This window comes from Nilaparvata lugens, chromosome 4 (genome assembly GCF_014356525.2).
Source record: "Nilaparvata lugens isolate BPH chromosome 4, ASM1435652v1, whole genome shotgun sequence".
NCBI lineage: Eukaryota > Metazoa > Arthropoda > Insecta > Hemiptera > Delphacidae > Nilaparvata > Nilaparvata lugens.
Genome location: NC_052507.1, coordinates 43,283,490 through 43,295,969, shown reverse-complemented (window position 1 = coordinate 43,295,969; position 12,480 = coordinate 43,283,490). Strand labels below are relative to the sequence as shown.

Here is a 12,480-nt window from a genome sequence, read left to right as displayed (position 1 = left end):
TTTTTATTTCTTGAATAACTAGGAAACCGTTAATTTTACAAAAAATCTACAAGAGTAACTTTTTCCAGTAAATCTAATAACAAATCCATTGACACCCCATTTGTCAAGATTGAACAGAAAATAAGGATCTCATAGATCCAGTTTTTTTATTTCTTGAATAACTAAGAAACCGTTAATTTTACAAAAAATCCACAAGAGTAACTTTTTCCAGTAAATCTAATAACAAATCCATTGACACCCCATTTGTCAAGATTGAACAAAAAATAAGGATCTCATAGATCCAGCTGTTTTTTATTTCTTGAATAACTAAGAAACCGTTAATTTTACAAAAAATCCACAAGAGTAACTTTTTCCAGTAAATCTAATAACAAATCCATTGACACCCCATTTGTCAAGATTGAACAAAAAATAAGGATCTCATAGATCCAGCTGTTTTTTATTTCTTGAATAACTAAGAAACCATTAATTTTACAAAAAAATTACAAGAATAACTTTTTCCAGTAAATCTAATAACGAATCCATTGACACCTCATTTGTCAAGATTGAACAAAAAATAAGGATAATTTCACTCTTTGCTGTAGGCTAGACATTTTTGTGTTGAGACAGAAAGTTGTTTGGCCTCCACAACAGTTTCTTCAGAGTAAAGTGAAAGTGGCTCAAACAGCTTTCAGTTTCTCCAATGTGAGTGAAGTAAACAGCTTCCAGTTCCAGACTATAAAAGCTGATTTCTAGTCTGGAGTTATACACTCTGTATTCAAGGAAGCAGTTGGAGGTGTAGCCTACTTATACAGAAAACATCTGTGCATATTCTTCTACCTTCCAAGTTGGAAAACATGGAGGTGAGTGTTATCTATTATAATTTCTTGAGTTTATATTCTATTCTAATGTGGTAGTAATTTTTATGAGTGTAGCAGTCCCCCTTCTTACTCACTCTCTCTGTTTCTTCCCTATCTCTACTGTGATTGGCATAAATCAAACTCAAATTTACATGTACTGTACAAGATTCATTTCAAAGTTTATTGTTTCTGTCACAGAAGGTAGGATGAGTTAATGAAGATTGGTTATAATTTTGATTGTTTTTTAGAGATTTTATTGTGAGTTCATTAGGCAATGTCTCTCAACCTTAATTAATATTATAAGTAGAATTTTGATCATGAGTTAATTTTATTAGGTAGTATGAGACTTTATGCTACTGAGCTTATGAATAAGGTTAGAACCTTCATTATGAGTTTAATTTCATTGTCTGCAAGGCTGCTTCAAGCAACTAAGGTTATTAATTCTTGATTATGATTCTGAATAAATTAAGGAACTCTGGCACATATTCTTAAAATGGAATGTGGAATTTTATTGTGAGTTCATTAGGCAATGTCTCTCAACCTTAATTAATATTATAAGTAGAATTTTGATCATGAGTTAATTTTATTAGGTAGTATGAGACTTTATGCTACTGAGCTTATGAATAAGGTTAGAACCTTCATTATGAGTTTAATTTCATTGTCTGCAAGGCTGCTTCAAGCAACTAAGGTTATTAATTCTTGATTATGATTCTGAATAAATTGAGGAACTCTGGCACATATTCTTAAAATATTAGGTATAGAAAATGGATTATTGATTAAGTTCACTTTCATCTTCTTGGGAACCATGTATACTTGATTATGAGTTTAATTCCATTGTCTGCAAGACTGCTTCAAGCAACTAAGGTTATTAATTTTGAATATGATTTGATTTGAATAAATTAAGGAATTCTAGCACATATTCTTAAAATATTAGGTATAGAAGATGGATTATTGATTAAGTTCACTTTCATCTTTTCAGGAACCTGTAGTTAAAGAAAACAAAATGGAGAGAAGTCACCCTAATGGGAAGCTATTCTGAACCAGGACATGAAAATGGAGGAGTTCAATAATAATTGTGAGTAGACTACTTTTCTATTACAGTTTTATGATACTATAGTTTTAGTTCATACTCTTGCTCTCTTTCTATCATACACATAGCCACAAGAGTTGAGTGACACAACCTTCAACCAAAAAGCATCCCTCTCACTCACTCCTACTATCACTCTCTTTCACACACCTGAAACCGGTTGGCATGCACAGTGCAACTTGATAAAGAGAGGAATTCCAGATTGAAGCTGAAAGGTTAGAGGGTGCGGGCGGGCGGTGCTTGTGCACAAGTCAAACAGCTTTCAGTTTCTCAACCAAAAAGCATCCGTCTCACTCACTACTACTATTATGCTCTCTTCTACTTACTCTCTCTCACTCACTCCTACTATCATACTCTCTTCTACTTACTACCTCTCACTCACTACTACTATTATGCTCTCTTCTACTTACTACCTCTCACTCACTACTACTATTATGCTCTCTTCTACTTACTCTCTCTCACTCACTCCTACTATCATACTCTCTTCTACTTACTACCTCTCACTCACTCCTACTATTATGCTCTCTTCTACCTACTCCCTCTCACTCACTCCTACTATTCATTCATAATTGAAACTTTTGAAAGAACATAGAATTTTTTATTGATTTTAGGAGGCCAGTTCAATCCTCCACTACCAGGATATCACCAAGACAAAAATTCTTGGAATACCACACTCATCTCCATACCATGGTAGAAAGGTATTTCAATAAGACTAATTGATATTAAGTTTAGTTTAGTTTTTATGTATATTAAAAAAACATACAAAAATGTATAGGCCCATTACAGAGAGAGGTATAAATGGAAACTGTTTGCGTTTTAGATGGGATAAGTTTGAAATTATTGATCCTATATTGATATTTCAAAACTTGAAACCAATTGTACTTGATATATGTTTAAGAGAAGCTGAAAAATTTAATTATAATATAAAATGGTATGTTGCTCTCAAATTAAAGCTAAAGAAATTAGTTGCAGATCATGAAATGGATACTACACCAACATTTCATGGGATAGCACGAACAATTCTACAAATTCAAGATAACATAAATGAGTTTAGTGTTCAATGGGATGAAGCAGAAGGTATTATATGGAATAAAATAGATAAATTCATACAATATGGTAGTGGTTGGGTGATTAATTCAATTGAATGTTTCGATTTGAATATTGTTTGCTACAAACCAATATATTCAGGAACATATGTGCCAACTCCCAAAAAGCTTGATAATAAGAAATCAACTATTAATATAAAAAATGAGGATCAAAGGTGCTTCTTATGGTCAGTACTAGCTTACTTCAATCAAGACCAAAAACACAATAGAGTAAGAGATTTACAAAAATACTCACATTTAGTTAATGTTGGGGATTTGGAATTCCCTCTAAAAATAGAAGACATTCCAAAATTTGAGAGTTTGAATGTAGATATTTGTATAAATGTCTATGATTATATAGAAGAGTGTGACACTATCTCCCCAATCTATGTATCTAAATATCAAAGTAGATTGCATGACACAACCTTCAACCAAAAAGCATCCCTCTCACTCACTCCTACTATCGCTCTCTTTCACACACCTGAAACCGGTTGGCATGCACAGTGCAACTTGATAAAGAGAGGAATTCCAGATTGAAGCTGAGAGGTTAGAGGGTGCGGGCGGGCGGTGCTTGTGCACAAGTCAAACAGCTTTCAGTTTCTCAACCAAAAAGCATCCGTCTCACTCACTACTACTATTATGCTCTCTTCTACTTACTACCTCTCACTCACTACTACTATTATGCTCTCTTCTACCTACTCCCTCTCACTCACTCCTACTATTATGCTCTCTTCTACTTACTACCTCTCACTCACTACTACTATTATGCTCTCTTCTACTTACTACCTCTCACTCACTACTACTATTATGCTCTCTTCTACTTACTACCTCTCACTCACTCCTACTATCATACTCTCTTCTACTTACTACCTCTCACTCACTCCTACTATTATGCTCTCTTCTACCTACTCCCTCTCACTCACTCCTACTATTCATTCATAATTGAAACTTTTGAAAGAACATAGAATTTTTTATTGATTTTAGGAGGCCAGGAGATTATCATTCACTACCAGGATATCACCAAGACAAAAATTCTTGGAATACCACACTCATCTCCATACATCATCATATCATGGTAGAAAGGTATTTCAATAAGACTAATTGATATTAAGTTTAGTTTAGTTTTTATGTATATTAAAAAAACATACAAAAATGTATAGGCCCATTACAGAGAGAGGTATAAATGGAAACTGTTTGCGTTTTAGATGGGATAAGTTTGAAATTATTGATCCTATATTGATATTTCAAAACTTGAAACCAATTGTACTTGATATATGTTTAAGAGAAGCTGAAAAATTTAATTATAATATAAAATGGTATGTTGCTCTCAAATTAAAGCTAAAGAAATTAGTTGCAGATCATGAAATGGATACTACACCAACATTTCATGGGATAGCACGAACAATTCTACAAATTCAAGATAACATAAATGAGTTTAGTGTTCAATGGGATGAAGCAGAAGGTATTATATGGAATAAAATAGATAAATTCATACAATATGGTAGTGGTTGGGTGATTAATTCAATTGAATGTTTTGATTTGAATATTGTTTGCTACAAACCAATATATTCAGGAACATATGTGCCAACTCCCAAAAAGCTTGATAATAAGAAATCAACTATTAATATAAAAAATGAGGATCAAAGGTGCTTCTTATGGTCAGTACTAGCTTACTTCAATCAAGACCAAAAACACAATAGAGTAAGAGATTTACAAAAATACTCACATTTAGTTAATGTTGGGGATTTGGAATTCCCTCTAAAAATAGAAGACATTCCAAAATTTGAGAGTTTGAATGTAGATATTTGTATAAATGTCTATGATTATATAGAAGAGTGTGACACTATCTCCCCACTCCATGTATCTAAATATCAAAGTAGATTGCATAAAATAAATTAATCTTGCTAGAGGATAAACATTTCATTTATATAAGGAATCTTTCAAGACTCACTCTTGCAAATGCAGCTAGTTCATACATTCCAACCCCCAAAAAACTTGCTAATAAGAAATCAACTATTAATATAAAAAATGAAGATCAGAAATCATTCTTATGGTCAGTACTATCATTCTTCAATGAAGATCAAAAACACAATAGAGTAACAGACCTACAAAAATACTCACATTTAGTTAATGTTGGGGATTTGGAATTCCCTGTAAAAATAGAAGACATACAAAAATTTGAGAGTTTCAATGAAGATATTTGTATAAATATTTATAATTATGTAGAAGAGAGTGACACTATCTCCCCACTCTATGTATCTAAATATCAAAGTAGATTGCATAAAATAAATTTAATCTTGCTACAGGATAAACATTTCATTTATATAAGGAATCTTTCAAGACTCACTCTTGCAAATGCAGCTAGTTCGTACATTCCAACCCCCAAAAAACTTGCTAATAAGAAATCAACTATTAATATAAAAAATGAGGATCAGAAATCATTCTTATGGTCAGTACTATCATTCTTCAATGAAGATCAAAAACACAATAGAGTAACAGACCTACAAAAATACTCACATTTAGTTAATGTTGGGGATTTGGAATTCCCTGTAAAAATAGAAAAAATTCCAAAATTTGAGAGTTTCAATGAAGATATTTGTATTAATGTGTTGAGTTATGAGGATGAGAAGGATATTATATATCCCATATTTACATCTAAGAATAGGGGAAGGAAGCATACAATAACTCTTCTTTTCCTAAAAAAACAACATTATATTCTAGTGAAGAATTTATCAAGATTGTTGTCTGATCAAACAGAACATCATGGAAAAGTCGAGATATGTCCCTATTGTTTACATAGATTCACAAAGACAAATGCTCTTGCTAATTTAGAAAAACATCTAGAATTATGTTCATTGAATAAATGTCAAAGAGTTAGAATGCCACAAGAGGGGGAGATATTGAAATTCTCGAATTATAGTTACACTCTCAAAGTTCCATACATTATATATGCAGATTTTGAATGTATGATTATTGATAATATTCACAAACCTTGTGGTTATGGTTATTTGATAATAGATGAAGAGGGGGAGATATATTATGGTCCAAAAATTGTTAGGGCCAATAGCTTGGAGGAATCTGAGAAATTGATTGATAATTTCATAGATGAATTAGAAACACATAGTGTTATATTGAAAAAGAAATTGCAAACTATTATTGATATGAATTTCACTACAGAAGATGAAAAGACATATTTACAACAAAAATCTTGTTGTTTATGTACAAAACCCATAGATTTCATTGATAGGGTCAGACATCACTCTCACTCAACAGGAAAGTTTATTGGTGCTGCACATAATACTTGTAATTTAAATACGAAAAAAGTAAAATTCATACCAGTAATTTTCCACAATCTAACTGGATATGATATGCATTTCATTCTGAAATCTCTTGGAAATTATAGAAAAAAAATTAGCACTATTGCAAAAAGTAGTGAGAAAATAATGACAATGACATTGAATAACACATTAAGATTTATAGACTCATTGAATTTTCTACATTCTTCTCTTGATAAATTAGTTGCTATAAATCCTGAGTTCAAGCTACTTCAACAACATTACCCTCCAAATAAAATTGATCTACTAAGAAAAAAACAATTGTATCCATATGAATATATGAACAATTTTCAAAAATTCACTGAAACTGAATTGCCAACTATTGATAAGTTCTATAGTTCTATAGGTGACAAAAATGCAACTGTAGAAGAGTATGAGCATGCAAAAACAGTATGGGAAGTTTTCAAAATAGAGAATCTTGCACAATTCCATGATTTTTATTTGAAAATAGATATTCTTCTCCTTGCTGATGTTTTTGAAAACTTTAGGAAAACGTTCATGAATACATACAACATGGATGTAGCACATTGCTACTCTCTCCCTCACTTTTCCTGGTCTGCTATGTTGAAATACACAAAAGTAGAGTTGCAATTAATTTCTGATCCTGATCAGTATTTATTCTTTGAAAAAGGAATTAGGGGCGGAATTAGTATTATTCCACACCGCTATGCAAAAGCCAATAATAGGTATATGAATGATTTCAAGATAAATGAGCCAGAAACATATATTATCTATTGGGACTGTAATAATCTTTATGCCGTGGGAATGAGTTGTAATCTACCACATTCAAATTTTGAATGGATGACAGAAGCAGATATTCAAGAATTCAATGTAGAACAAGATCAAAGTAATGTAGGATATGTATTGGAAGTGGATCTTGAATACCCAAGACATCTTCATAACAGTCATAATGACTATCCTTTAGCACCAGTGAAAGAAAAACCACCAAATGGAAAAACTGAAAAGTTGTTGACTACTTTGGAAGATAAAGAGAAATATATAATACATATTAATAATTTGAAACTATACCTAAGACTTGGCATGAAGCTCAAGAAAATTCATAGAGGGATTAAATTTCTACAATCCAAATGGTTGGAACCATTTATAAACTTAAATACTCAATTAAGAAGAAATGCATGCAATGACTTTGAACGCAATCTTTATAAACTAATGAATAATAGTATATATGGACGAACTTTAATGAATGTGAAAAAACATTCTGATTTTGAAATTGTAACTAATGAAAAAAGACTACATAAACTCATTTCAAAACCAAGAACCAAAAACTGGCATTTATTTGGAGAAAATGTTGTTGGAGTAACCTTAAATAAAGTTGAGATAGTGTTAAATAAACCAATTTATGTTGGAATGGTAATTCTAGAGGAAAGTAAAGCAGTCATGTTTGATTTCCATTATAACTATATTAAAAAAATATTTCCAAACCAATCTAAAGTTTTAATGTCGGATACAGATAGTTTCATGTATTCAATAGAGTGTGATGACATTTATGAAAAGATTAAGATACATGGAGATATATTTGACACATCAAACTATGAAAGAAATCATATGTGTTATAGTGATAAAAATAATAAAATTATAGGGAAATTTAAAGATGAACTAGGAGGCCAAATAATATCTGAATTTGTAGGTTTGAAACCGAAAATGTATTCATTCATATTATCCGATAATACAGAAGAAAAGAAGGTAGCGAAGGGTATAACAAAAAGTGCTCAGGAAAAGCAATTAAGTTTCAAATTATATAAAGATTGCTTATTTCAGGGAAAGACAAAAGTTGTAAAGTTTTATTCAATTGAAAGTAATCTTCACACAGTAACTACTGTGAAAAGAGAGAAGTTAGCTTTATCACAACATGATAATAAAAGATTTTTGGAAAATGATGGGATAAGTACCTTGGCTTTTGGACATAAAGATATAGAGAGTAGGAAGAGGAAACATGTTGATGATGATCATTGAGAAAGTATATATGAAAAAAAAATGATTTTCTAGATTCTATATTAATACAATTTTTTTTAGCTCTAAGATTCTTTGCTATTTTAGAATATAAGATTTTTTTACTTCAACTTTTGATTTTTATCAGTGAATATTGTTGTATAATTTGTATATATTATTAAATTTGAGCTTGTTTATAATATCAAGAGTTATAAAAACATTGTATGATTTTTTTCTTGAATAATCTAATAATTAGAATCAATGAATTTATTATAGTTGTATAGTTTGTATTTGTGTACATATATGGAATACTGAAATATATTCTATAATGATTTTAAGAGTAGATAATTTTATTATTGAGATTTATTCTAATCTCTATCTAGAATTTTAACTTTACATTACTTTCCTAACCATGCCACTCAATGGTGTGTATTCATAGATATTATCATAGAGAATTAGGCAATAGGCGGTTGTTTTTGGTTTGAAATTTTCTGTTGAATCAAATGTTAATTTCACATCTATTGCTCCAGATTTTAATAATTCATTTTGTCTGCTGCAGTCTATAACAATTAATGGTGTGTATTTATCAAATGTATCATAGTCTATTGATGTATAGCTATCATGTTGTCTATGAGGATAGTATGAATGTTGAAAATCCGAAAACATATGATACAACAAGTGTTTATTACCCATTATACTATCATAGGGGAAGTATTGTGCATTCAAATACAAGCGAATATTGTTGAGTTTACAAAAATCAAAGTTTGACATATTTTCAGCTATACTATTTTTCTTATCTCTTTGAAATCCAAGAATAATGAATCTAGGCTTTTCCATTTGTGATGCTGTTTTCACTGTCCATTGTTGTGTGGTGGCTTCAGGTAATGATGGAAATTCATGAAGCTGCCATGATCTGAATGGTATGACAATACCCTTATCATTGTGAGATAGATTTAATAAATCAATGCGAATTGAGTCTGAAACATGTATATAGGGTACACGCCATTGTATCTTTGTTATATCAATTTTTACTTTACCTGCTGTTGTTGATTGAATACTGTTTTTATCTGATGATGATCTTAGAAGAACTAACTCCTGCCGAACATTCAATATAACTTTTTTATAATCTTCCATTATACCCAACCACATTTCTAATGGTATACAAAAACTGAATTTTTCTAAATTTTTCCATCCTTCTAATTTCCATCCAGCATTTTCCATTACTTTTTCATTGAGTGCAGATTGAGATAGAAGATTTTTCATTGTGGTTGTAATTCCTACATTACGTGTACGATCAACTTCAACCCCACCCAGTTCATATCTAATTTCATCAAATAAATGTGCTACACCATTGTTTATTAGTGAATAGTCTGTTTTTGTATCATCTGCTTTCTTAACATCAATATTACCTTCAATTAGGAGGAAACTTTTACTTGGTAGCGTGTAAATATCTTGTTGATTGACACTGATACGAATTTCATCATTATAATTATATGTTTGAGATGCATATGGGGTGTGACTATGATATTCAAGTTTAGTTACACTTTCATCAAATTTCACTTTATCACTAACATTGAATATACTACTACTACTGTTAATATGATTTATTATACTTTTTTGATTCATGATTATAATTTTTACCTCTATTTTTATTATATACAATAAATCCTAATCTTTGTAATAATTTCATATTTCTTTGTGAAAGTTCTCTACTTCCTACACCTCTATCATCATTATTGTATTGTGACAAAATATTTGAAAATATAAGCATTCTTTTTTATACTATTGTGTTTTTTTAATATGTAAACGTACTGTTATTACCTCTCCTCGAAAATTTATCAATTCACCATCTTGATCTACCAGTTTGATACTTATAACACTTAATCTATTTGTATTTATTGGAAGATAAACTACTGTTGTGGGTGATACTATTATTTTAAAACCAGGCGGAACAGTTGTATAAAATTCATATAATGTATGTCCCTCATTCCCATTATTATAGGATCCTTGAACAATATTACATTCAACACGAATACTATTTATACGCATAATATGAACTGGTTTTGTAGATATATGCCATTCATTTGCTGATAACTTTGTGTGTTGAAAACCAAGAATTGGACCAATACTATCAGTCATACTGAGATCAATTTCTTTGTCTGCATACAACTCACATTGTAATGTATTATTATTTGCTTCAATTTTCAATTGATTGCTTGTAAGATTGAGTTTATCTCTTATATAAGTTAGAATATCTTCCAATTCATATGATCCCTCAGGTATTTGTACCTGTTGTTTATTATAAATAAATTTATCATTAATATTGGTTTCAATATTTGGAATTGTATTGTATGTGTATAAATTCACTAGTCCTACTTCATAGTTGCTGGAATCATCTAAATCAACTGGTGGAAAAATTTCACAAACCAATGGGTTCTGATTTGCTGTTAGTGTAAACATGATTATTTATGATATATTTTTTATAAAGCCATAATAGACATAAGTGACCACATACTATTGAGTTATTATTCATTTCTTGATATTTCTTATAGTTGTAACATATTCTCACACCTTTCATATAATCTATTAATTCTAGTGGTGGTGATAAATTTCCAAAACTATCAAAATACTCACAAACATTTTTATGTTTGATATAACAAGTCCAATGACTCCCAATCCCACTTTCTCCATCTAAATTTATTACACCAATTTCTAAATCTTTGTATGGTGTTTCTGGTAGATTATCTCTCATATAGACACCACGAAGGGGTATATTAAGTTTCTTTGCATAGTTTATGATTTCAATATTCGAGAATGGTGTTTTTTTTTAAGATTTTCCTTAATGTTTTTCCTATTTCTTCACTTCTTTTTCTATTATTTTTTCTCTTTAATTTCTTAATTCCACAACCTTTGTATGGCTTCAAGAATAGTCCACCACCAAATTTAGTTTTAGCATTCAATAGATTTGTAACAAGATATGCTGCAGAGCGTTCACCTAAACCTGCATCAGGAGATTTCACTCTCTCCCAAGCAAGTGCAGCTAGCTTTCTATCAGCATCCATTCTATTCTGATTAGGGTCATTGTATGCAATATCATGTGCTCGACATGCTTCATCCAATTTATTTATTCCTTTATCTCCTCTTTTCAATCTTTTCTCAAGTTTGGTGCCGGGCCCGCAAAAATTGTAGCCGGGGATATGGAGCTCAACAGGTAGGAAGTCAATTGCTTTGTTCAATACACTACCAATTATACCAGATCCTAATTTTTTCTTAAGCTTTTTCAATAATATTTTTTTTCCAACACCAATATTTTTCTTCTTTATCATTTTTATTATATATATTTTTTCTCATCAACTATCCTCCTAAATGGGGTAATATCCTACAATATTCAAATCAAAAGATTCAACCGAATCAATTACCCATCCACTTCCATGCTGTACAAATCTATCTATTTTCTTCCACATATTAGCTTTAATCTCAAGCCATTGATTATTAAATTCATTTATATTATCTTGAATTTGTAGAATTGTTCGTGCTCTTCCATGAAAGGTTGGTGAACTATTCATTTCATAATCTCCAACTAATTTCTTCAGCTTCAATTTGAGAGCAACATACCATTTTATATTATTGTTGAATTTTTCAGCTTCTCTTAAACAGATATCAAGTACAATTGGTTTCAATTTTTGAAATATTGTATCTGGATCTGTAGTATCTATTTTTTTCCATCTATATAGGAGACATTTACCATTAAAAGCTTGTGTCTTTTCAAAACTCTCCATACCAGTTATTATTTTTATTATAGTAAAAAATTACTGGGTCTGGTTAACCAAACCTACAATTTTTTTCTAGGTGTACTCACCCACACATACAGTACATTTTTCTTACATGTTGTTTTCATACCAAAATTTGAATTTATTTTTAGAAGAGGGTGGGAATTGTTGGAGTAAGTTTGGATCAGTTAAATTATTCCATTGTCTCCTATCATTGAGATCAACATTCTGTGGTAGATAATATGAATCAATTTTTTTTGCTAAACTAACTATATTTTGTAATATATTAATTAATTCTTCAGTCTCTTGATTTCTAGTTTGTTTTCTACTCAAATGGCATCCAAATTTATCAATACTCATGTTTTTAATATAGTATTAAACTTCATGTTTATATATGAATTTTTCATCAAACCATGC

The 12,480-nt window shown here is 30.4% G+C and overlaps 1 long non-coding RNA gene across 1 annotated transcript; it reads left to right on the top strand.

Annotated features, from left to right (window-relative positions):
* The first annotated feature begins 457 nt into the window (after positions 1-457).
* Positions 458-4,899, top strand: LOC120351187. The gene is made up of 3 exons (XR_005571220.1): positions 458-839; positions 1,816-1,911; positions 3,993-4,899. It is a non-coding gene; the product is annotated as an uncharacterized LOC120351187 (long non-coding RNA).
* Positions 4,900-12,480: the final 7,581 nt, after the last annotated feature.